Source organism: Salvia miltiorrhiza, unplaced genomic scaffold (genome assembly GCF_028751815.1).
Source record: "Salvia miltiorrhiza cultivar Shanhuang (shh) unplaced genomic scaffold, IMPLAD_Smil_shh original_scaffold_209, whole genome shotgun sequence".
NCBI lineage: Eukaryota > Viridiplantae > Streptophyta > Magnoliopsida > Lamiales > Lamiaceae > Salvia > Salvia miltiorrhiza.
The window spans coordinates 101,732-112,291 of NW_026651501.1; the positions used below are offsets into that span (position 1 = coordinate 101,732).

A 10,560-nucleotide genomic window follows, 5' to 3' on the forward strand; every position below is an offset into this window, starting at 1 on the left:
CACCATCCTTTGATCCCCACCTCTTCAACCACCAAAAGCCATGCTTTCCTCCCTTTACAGCCACCAACTTCACTCCTTATTATATCATCCACCAAAAATCCTTCTCTCTTTACGCATCAACAGCTTGAGGAAGTTGTCATAGTTGCTGCAAGATTCGAGAGGTAAGATTGACCTGATCCTCTCCAGTTTCTTCCTAAGTTCCTCCTGCACTGTTAAGCAAACAAAATACACAATTTGTTTTCAGCTATTTTCTCATTGAACTCAACATCACCGCAGCCAACCAAAAGCACAAACATTCAAGGTAATCATGCTATCCTAATATTCAATCCAGTTCACATCCATATCTTACATATCACAGTTCATCTGCATCAACATCAAATAGGGAAGATATGTCTTACAGTAGAGAGATCATAAGTTTCACAATCTGATGCACTCTAGAATAGCAAGTTATAAGCATCTTGAACTTAGTAAACACCCAACTATGCGATCATGAACAAGTGACAGATTACATAGGAGTAAACGAGCATAATTTGAGTTATGCAAAACAAGAAGATTTCACCTTGTCTAGTTCACGTTTTCGAATCGATAAAAAGGAAGAATGACTAGAGAACTTAGCTTTAGGATGAGTGGTACTGGACTGTCGGAGCTCTGCGACTCACGGCGACAGCGGCTCCGGAAGAGGCGACTGCCGGACTCTTGCTGTTAACAACAGCGGCTGGCGGCGCTCCCAGGCGGCGGCGTCGAGCGGTGAAGGGTAGAAGACTCCCGACCTCAGCGGCGAATCTCGCCGATTCTGGAGTGCAGCGGCACGGCGAAGCCGGCCTTCCAGTAGCAGCAGCGGCGTCGGGGCTCGGCGGAAATCGGGTGACAGCGGCGGCAGCATCGTGAATGGGGCAACGGCGCTGAATCGCCGGTCTTCCACAGACGGTGAGACGGCGGCAGAACCATGGCGGCAGCGCCTCGCCGTTGCCAGCAGAGGGAGATGGAGAGGCAGCTAGCGGTTGTGTCACCGCTGGAGGAAACGATGGAGGTGGTGACGTCGTGCTGGCCGGATTTGGTGGGCTGGGGACGAGTTCTCGACGAGAACCAAGGAAAAGATAGAGAGAGATCTGAAATTAAGGAATTGAAGAGAGGAGGGGGTGTCGGACTTTGGCGAGGTAGAAGCTGACTCGCCGGATTGTGGAGCGACGACGGCGGGCGCCTCTGTAACACCCCGCTTTTTCCTCGCTAAATTTAGAGTAATTTTGAACTTAGAAGTCATGATGATTCACGCCGGATATAAAGAAAATGAATTTATTTTAATTCCAACAAAAATGATTTACAAAAACATTTGTAAATTTAGTTATTAAATTTATATGCATTGCATATTTATTTATATTAAGCATTTAGCATCTACACGAGCTATTTATTTAAGCAAACACTGAACGATTATTACAGTTTTCATAGTACAACCCGGAAGACTTTTTATTTTATTCAATCACCTAATTTCTCCACCCACTCTTCCACATCCACCTACTCTTCCACCACTACACTCTTTTTCCTCCACCACTACTCCCACTACTCCCACTACATCCACCTACACCCACTCTTTCCACCCACTTTACACTTCACTCTCGGCTCTCACTAAATCTCTCTCTATACTCTCTTTTCCTCCATTGATGTCCATTGAAGAAAGCTTAGAGAAGCTTCATCAAACACTACTATGAGATAATCCACCATCCAATCCAATCAAATACTATCATATCTCATCAAATTCAAGAAGCTAGAGCTAAGATCAAAGTTGGAGCAAAGTCTTGATCACCTTTTAAATCCTTGAGTAAGTGATCTTAGATTATTTATTTGATCATATTAATGATATGTGAGTGAGTATATGATCATGATTGAGCAAGGAAATCACCCAACTTATTTTTATGAAACTTTCGAAAATTAGGAGCTTGAAACCCTACGAATTTTGTTGTTTATTTTCTTGACTTGGCTTGAGTTATATGATGATGGATTTGAGTTTATGAGATGATCTAGATGATTAATGATGGATGAGATTGAAGCTTGAGGTTGAGAAGTGAAAAATGAAAAATGTTAGTTTGAGGAAGAAGATGATATATATGTGTTTCTATATGTGATTTTGTTATATGATGTTGATTTGAAGATTTGAGTGGGTATATGATTTCTTGAGCATGCTATGATGTTAAGTGATGGTTTAGATTGATGATTAGAAGTGATGAAATGAGTTTTGGGATGAGTTGTTGTTGAGAATTATGATGTTATATTCAAGTTAGAGATATTATTAAGATATATAAGTTTTAAATACAAATTGGAGAATTTCGTAGGCCTACTGACCTACTGTGATCGATGGTTTGTCGATGTCTAATAGCTTTGAAAATTTTATAGCAAGTTTCTACATGAGTATTGAGTACCCTGGTAAAATTTCAAGCTATTTCAATTTCGTTTGATATTTCTTTAAAATGCAAAACCTAAACTGCACATTACCACCGAGAATTTCAGAGAACAGTGGAAAGAGTCATTCATTTCAGTAGCTTCCTGTGTGATATAGATTTCCAAATTTTTTTGGTATTAACCTTATTGTGTTATCTAGATATCCACCAAATTTGAGCCCAGTTTGACAACGTTTACTATTTTCAAAAATCAAAGTTTTCGATTGCTCAAAACTGCCGAATATGGTAGATCGTGGTAAAACGTCATATCTCTCAAACCACTTGGAGTTTTCGCCTCTACTTTTTTTTTTATATGAAACTAGACTCGAAGATCTTTCTTTTGGTATGAGTCTCGAGTCCAGGAGATGTCAGAGTCAGAACAGATTAAATTTTGAAGTTGAACCAGTGTAAAAACAGAGCATGTTTTAATGATGTTTGATTGTGATTCTTATGTGCCTTATGTGATTGTGTTGCCTATGTGTTTGAATTTTCACTAAATTATTTTAGTGAATTTAAATCTCTTGATTTAAATTTTAATATTTAAGGTTGGGACTATTTATTTTAAATGAGGTCCGTTCTTTTATTTAATTTATTGATGGACTTTAAAAATGAAAACAAATTTTGGGATTAAACCCTAATTTTTATAATATTTCAAGGCTTTTTGAGTATGGATTTTAAATGGTTAAAATGTTTTATTTCATCTCAATGGATTTTAAAATGTTTTATTATTTATAAATGAATAATGGAATTTCTTATTTATTTACATAAAAAAAAAATGAAATGTATAGAATGTTATAAAAACGGTGCATGATTTCTTTTATGTTCATGTGAACTTGTGATTTTTAATGATACTAAACTTGAGGATTTTATTTCTTTCTGTTTATTGTTTACGTGATTACGTGATATTATGTGGTTAGTCACGAGGTTATGTTGGTTTTCGATTGTCTTTAATGGAACGAATTATGGATGCTAGAACCCTAAAACACTAAAAGAAAATCGAGTAAGGATATTGTTGGTGTCCTTAACTCAAGAAATTTAGTTTTCAAGTATTTATTCATTAAATTTGAAAACCCGGCGTGATGAATCAAGTATGTTTAGTACATCCACAAATACATTAAGATTAGTTTCATGAGACCTATTAAGGATAGAATTTCTTGTAGGCTTTGTGATGACCAGGAGGATTAGCGCTACTTTTCCAAGACAGGTTTATATGTGTATGATCTTCAGGCTTTGCCTATCCAGGTGGGCATTACTTTCCAAATGTACAAAGTATGATTGAGTTATTAAGCTCTAAATGTTTTCAATGAAATGCAAATTGTTTATTTAATGTAATGAAAACTGTTTATCCAATAAAATATTTTGTGCACTCTGCTCTGTTTAAGGCTCGCATAAGTTAATCGATCGAGGTTCTCTTATGACCTAACACGTTGTTTGAGAATTGTGTACACCTATTAGCTGACTCGGTGGGTTGATCTCCATTCGAGCACTAATCATGTATGAGGCGTTATAAGGGTGCTCGACGGGATGTGTTCCGGAGCATTGGGTCCCAAATGGGAACTTGACTGGGTTACGCCCTCAGATCAAGTAAAGCGGGAGATATGGATCCGTCGGTGGCTAAAAGGTCCGGGATCACAGCGAGTAACAGAAAGGGAGTGTGACATGTGCGCACAAATGAAAAATGTTTTAACATGCTTAGAAGTTATTTCATTTTAAAACCTTCTAAGTCATGTCAAGTATAATTGGATAAACTGCTCTTACGAAAATATGAAACGTTTATGAAAATGCATGCCCACTAAGTACATTAGTACTTAGCCCAAAAATACTTTCAAATGTTTTCAGGTTGGCTGGCTGGTGCTGACGGGACGGAGCTGAGGCTAGAGTTAAAATTCATATGTTAGACTTCCGCTGTAGCAATTACTCTTATACATCTTTTGTTTTCTCAACTTAAGATGACTTCATGTCGAGCTTAAATTTGAAATTCTAGTTTTATGCTAATGAATGTTGGTTGTCAGAAACATGAAACAAAACTTGTGATCCAAAGGGGCATAGCCCGACTTTCTATCCTATTTTGGGTTTTAACGAGGTATTTCCCTTGTTTATTTCTATGAATTATTCACACCTCGATTATATTTATTCCTTCAAGAATTGGGGTGTGACAGCCTCGGCTGGAGATGGATCGAGAGAGAGAGAGAACCGAAGGGAGAGAGAGCTCGACTGATATGAGAAAGAGAGAGAGTTTTCGACTGATTTGAGAGAAAAGGGGCTCGACTGATCTGGGAGTGAAAGAGAGAGAGGCGAGATTGGATTGTGTGGGAGAGAGAAAAGGGAGGACCGAGAGTTGTGAGAGAAAAGAAATAGAGTGGGCTTGATTTGGGCCTTTTCATTTAATTCTTTGGGCTTGATTAATTTTAATTGTTTGGGCTTTCCTCTAATTTATGTGGGCCGAAATTTTGAGCTTATTTTTAATGAAATTGGGCTTCCAATTTTAATTGCTTGGGCTTTCATATTTAAATTCGAATTGGGCCAGTCTTTTATTTAATTGGCTCTTCTAATTATTTTTATTGAGCTTGAATTAATTTAAGGAATTGGGCTTTGTCTTTTAATTCTTTGGGCTGCTGTATCATATCAACTGAGCCGAGTTTTATTTAATTTTAAGCTCAGAATAATTCATTCTATTCTTGGGCTAATTTTAAATTATGGATTGAAATTTTATTTAGTTGGGCCTTACATGATTTATTTAATTGAGCCCAACTATTCATTATTTAATCATTTGGGCCAAGATTTATTTAAATACTAAGCCCAATGAATTATTTCAATTGGACCTTTCATTTTAGCTATCCAGGCCCATTTCTACTTAATTAATTATTGGGCTACCTTATGTTGAGCCTTTTAATTATTCGAACTCATAACATTTCAAATTCTCATTATTAAGCCCGGTTGATTATGAGTTTATAAAGCGAATAAGCTGAAGTATTTAATTATTTTCTATCGACTACGAGGAGCGGGATTTATTTAATCGACGGATTAGAACATCCTGAAGAGAATAGATTAATTTTAATTAATTATCCGGTTTCATGAGACGAAACTTAGCTTTTGTTAAATCCGATAGCCAGGATTAACAATAGAAATTCCCTGATTATTATCCCAGTATAGTAGTTCATGCATATGAGGTTCATGCATAGTTAAGTACGCATTCTCATTTGAGGATTTTATTTGAGCAAATATCTTACTTTATATCATCGCAATAAAGGTAAAGCGCGAGAGTAATAATAGCCAGTCAAGGAGCTACTTTACCAAAGCAAAAGTTGCTATCAGGTGGGTTACTTTCATATATATCAAATGAGTTTAATGTTATGTTTGAACAGTTATTTCATTGCAAAATCTTTGAACTGAAAATTATTTCAACTGTTGTCTTGCCATAAATGTTTCAATGTTTGGTATGATATCTATCTGATGTGGCTTTGCCAGTTATTATGAAATCGAATTCGGGTCCTGAGCAGTTGATAGCTATCCTGCCAGGGCTAGTGTACACCAGTGACCGTGAGTCATCTAGCGGGTTGGCCGGTCAAGTGTCCGTGAGAGGTGGCCACCTCTCCGGCACACAGTTCCAGATATGATAGATTACAAGAGAACTTAGTCTGCAGACGAACTTTAAGAATCACAAATGAATTTAGTAAGCTTGGGCCTTTTTAGCGAAAAACTCCCTTGCTGTACTGTTTATGATGGCATGACAATTTACAACTTTACGAAGCATGTTATATTTCATAGTAGGCATATGTGCCCACTGAGTACTTTTGTACTCAGCCCTGTATATATTTCTAAATGTGCAGGTTGAGCAGCTGCCGATGGTGATGAAGTGACGAGCGGGATTCTTTTGTCTTATTATGTATTAATGAACTCTAGGGTTACATGTCTTCATACATGTAATCAGAACCTTATTCCGCTGCGTACTCAAAAGTTTTATGTTATTTTGGCTAAGTCAGAGTTATCTGAACTTACTAGTTATTTGAGTCTATACGACTAAAACTCCGTTATATTATAATAAATATCCATGTTGTTAACAATGATGAAATGCGATCCTTTCTTGTTTGATTATTCCCCTTTCTACCCCGCTTCTAATCTCCCTCCATTAGTCACGGTTTCCCCGGCTTAATTATCCTTAATTAGGTCCGGTCGTGACAGAGTGGTATCAGAGCAGTTCATTTGCTCTGAACCCTAGAGTTAGCCATTTTTCTAGTATGATCACTAATATATATGAGTCAGTCAACCAAAGCTCATCACTTCATCACATCGTCATGCTCAGCAAGAAAGAAGGTGGTAATGATTTTAAAACATTGAGAAGTTCACGTTTTATATGAATGTACTGATGCTTACATTCAAGTTGTATGCTTTATTGATTGATTAGATATCTCAATGAACTTAGATGCGTTAAGAATGCATGATCACTGTTACGAGAAAAACAATAGAAGCTAGAAACTCAGTTATATTTCACTATAGCCATGGTGAATAGCTAAGAAAGAGGAAGAGAATCCAATGAAAGCAGTGCAAGCGGAGTGCCACGCACGAATCACTGATGCAGGCATAGTTCTTCATTCAGGTTGTTCACGCGAGACGAAGCACCTAATCGACTATTGCCTTATTCGATGATAGTTTAAGTATGATATTGCTTATAGCGATGAGTGCGACTTATGTAATCAGTTAGCTAATCCCTAATAAGCTGAGACTCGCTTCTAGCCTCGATTATCACTAGCTATGGCTTAAGGATAACCTTCATGATTCATGTATGAACTTCAGAGTTAGACTTACGAGGGGTCAAAATGCTTTGTATATAATGTTATAATATTACGATTAAAGCTATCAGCTTATAGTTTCAGATATTCGAAACCATTCTACTTACAGTACCAGGGCTAGAACAAAACATGGCCTCACCACCCATACAACCAGAACATAGAATAGAAGAACTATTCTTATGACATAGTCCTCATTGATACTAATTTCCCATGAATATATAGTGACCTTATTGGTCTTTCGCGGCAAGTCGTTCCGCTATGTTCTATTTATATGTTCGCTTAAGTTTTAGCAGGAGCAGAACTCGATGAGTTAAGGAGTAACTATAAAAATGATAGTATGTCCTTATTGCGTTTTAATGCGCTGACAACTTGTGTTTTGACTCATTAGAATGCCACCGAAACGAGGGCGTCCGAGAGGAGGGAGAAGGATTCCCCGGAATGATGAGAGAGGCCCAGAAGCAAGACTAGAACCTGAAATAGTACAACCACCTGTTCAGCCAGAACGACGGATTGAAGAATTATTCTTACGACATAACCCACCTACCTTCAACGGGACAGGAGACCCGGCAGAAGCTGAAACTTGGGTTCGCGCTATTGAACGCATTTTCAACTTCCTGCGTTGCACCGACCAAGAACGTCTGACTTGTATGTCCTTTCAGTTGACTGGGTCAGCTGATTTCTGGTGGGAAGCAAGGATGAAAACGATGACAGCAGAGCAGTTAGAAAACCTGACTTGGGAACAATTCAAAGCCGGTATATATGACAAGTATATACCCAAGAGCTACCGCAAGAAAAAGGAGGCTGAATTTTACAATCTAAAACAAGGGAAGATGTCGGTAACTCAATACGACAGGACGTTCTGCGATATGTCTAGATATGCGCCGGAACAAGTTGACACAGATGAGAAGATGGCTGAAAAGTTTTGTGCCGGACTGAGGCACGAGATTAGGATGGCTTTGGCAAGCCACGGAGGATTGTCTTACACTGAGTCGCTCAGCCGAGCGTTAGACATTGAGGCAGCCATGCCTGGAGAAAGACTTGCAATTGTACCTGCGCCAGCACCTCCACAGGATCAAAATCATAATCAGAATTTTAACGGAAAAAGGAGATGGGACAACAGTAAACCGAACCAAGGCGAGAAGAGGCCATGGCAGGGACGGGTCTTCCAGTCACAGGGCTATGGAGGCCAGAGTGCACCGAAACAGATGGGAAATAACCAACAGAGAGCCCCACATTGCCCCAAATGTAACAAAAGTCATGGGGGAATCTGTAAGGCCGGCAGTGATAGTTGCTATATCTGTAACCAGAAGGGGCACTATGCAAACCGGTGCCCGAATAAGCAACACGGGACGGGTTCAAGGCCGAACCTACCTATCCAGGCTCCGCATCTGCGAGCAATCCAAGCTCTGTCCCAACCATACCCAGGGCAGCAAACACAGTATCAGCAGCACCAACAGCTACCGTACCAACCACAACCTCAACAACCGTATCAGCAACAGGCTCGCCAACAACAGAAACAACATGAAGAGCCTCGTCATGCTAGAGCCTATGCTATGAGGCAGAAGCAGCCCGAAAACAACCAGGGAAACCTGGCAGGTATGGGCATGCTACTCAATACTCCTGTTGTACTTCTATTTGATACGGGCGCATCGCATACTTTCATTTCAAGTACATGTGTCGACACCTTAAAACTTAAAATGGAAAAAGCTGATCAGGAGTTGAGTATATCATCACCTATAGGAGGGATGACGACAGTAGATCATGTGTGCTTGAACCTAGAACTGAACATAGGGTCACTCAAGATTGTAGTGAACAGCTCGTATGTTATACCGATGGGAGATGTGGACATAATCCTAGGAATGGACTGGCTAGCCGAGAACTATGTCACCATCCTTTGTAACGAAAGACGGATATCATTCCGATCCCCAGGAAGGGAGCCGTCACATTTCCACGGAATTAGTATGGGAAGAAGAAAGATGATCATCTCCGCCCTCCAAGCAACGAAAATGATGAATAAGGGATACCCAGCTTACCTCGTATACTTGCACGGAGAACTGGGAACTGAAAGGAGCATAGAAGATGTAGCAATTGTACGGGACTTTTCAGATGTATTTCCAGAGATTCTGCCAGGGCCACCACCGGACAGACCAATTGAGTTTACCATTGATTTGGAGCCCGGGGCAGCTCCCATTTCGAAGGCACCATACCGAATGGCTCCTAAAGAGTTGGAAGAACTCAAGATACAACTGCAAGAACTTTTGGATCTTGGATTCATTAGGCCAAGTGTATCACCTTGGGGTGCACCCGTACTTTTCGTGAAGAAAAAGGATGGCACATTGCGAATGTGCATAGACTATAGAGAACTGAACAAAGTGACACTCAAGAACAAATATCCTTTACCAAGGATAGATGACCTCTTCGACCAGCTCAAGGGAGCAAGCGTGTTCTCGAAGATTGATTTGCGGTCTGGTTATCACCAGCTGAAGATTCGACCAGAAGACGTACCTAAGACGGCGTTTCGAACTAGGTATGGCCACTACGAATTTGTAGTTGTGCCATTCGGGCTAACCAACGCGCCAGCCGTGTTCATGGACCTCATGAATCGAGTGTTCCATCCGTACTTAGACAAATTTGTCTTGGTATTCATAGATGACATCCTGATCTACTCGAAGAACGAGAAAGACCATGAGGAACATCTGAGAATTGTCCTAGAAACGTTGAGGACGGAGCGCCTTTATGCCAAATTCAGCAAGTGCGAGTTTTGGCTCAGCGAAGTCACATTTTTAGGCCATATTGTGTCGTCAGAAGGGATTAAAGTGGACCCTGAGAAAGTGCAAGCAGTGCGCGAATGGAGACCACCTACTAACCCTAATGAGATAAGAAGTTTCTTAGGATTGGCAGGTTACTACCGGAGGTTCATAGAGGGATTTTCCAAAATCGCAAGGCCAATGACGCAACTACTCAGGAAGGGGGTAAAATTTTCTTGGACAGATGAGTGCGAGAAGAGCTTCCAAGAACTCAAGGAAAAGTTAACTACGGCACCAGTGTTAGCCGTTCCAACAGCTGACAAGGAATACGTGATCTACACAGACGCGTCCAAAAATGGACTTGGTTGCGTGCTGATGCAAGAAGGAAGAGTGATAGCATATGCGTCGCGACAGCTTAGACCACATGAACTGAACTATCCGACCCATGATCTAGAATTGGCTGCAGTGGTACACGCATTGAAGATTTGGAGACATCACCTATATGGAGTTAGGTGCGAGATATTCACGGACCACAAAAGCCTGAAATACTTTTTCGAGCAAAAGGACCTTAATATGAGACAAAGGAGGTGG

General features: G+C 40.0%; 1 long non-coding RNA gene across 1 annotated transcript; it reads left to right on the top strand.

Moving 5' to 3' along the window:
• Nucleotides 1-1,546: 1,546 nt before the first annotated feature.
• Nucleotides 1,547-4,518, top strand: LOC131003364 (uncharacterized). Its single transcript, XR_009094610.1, has 3 exons — nucleotides 1,547-1,816; nucleotides 3,593-3,674; nucleotides 4,272-4,518. It is a non-coding gene; the product is annotated as an uncharacterized LOC131003364 (long non-coding RNA).
• Nucleotides 4,519-10,560: the final 6,042 nt, after the last annotated feature.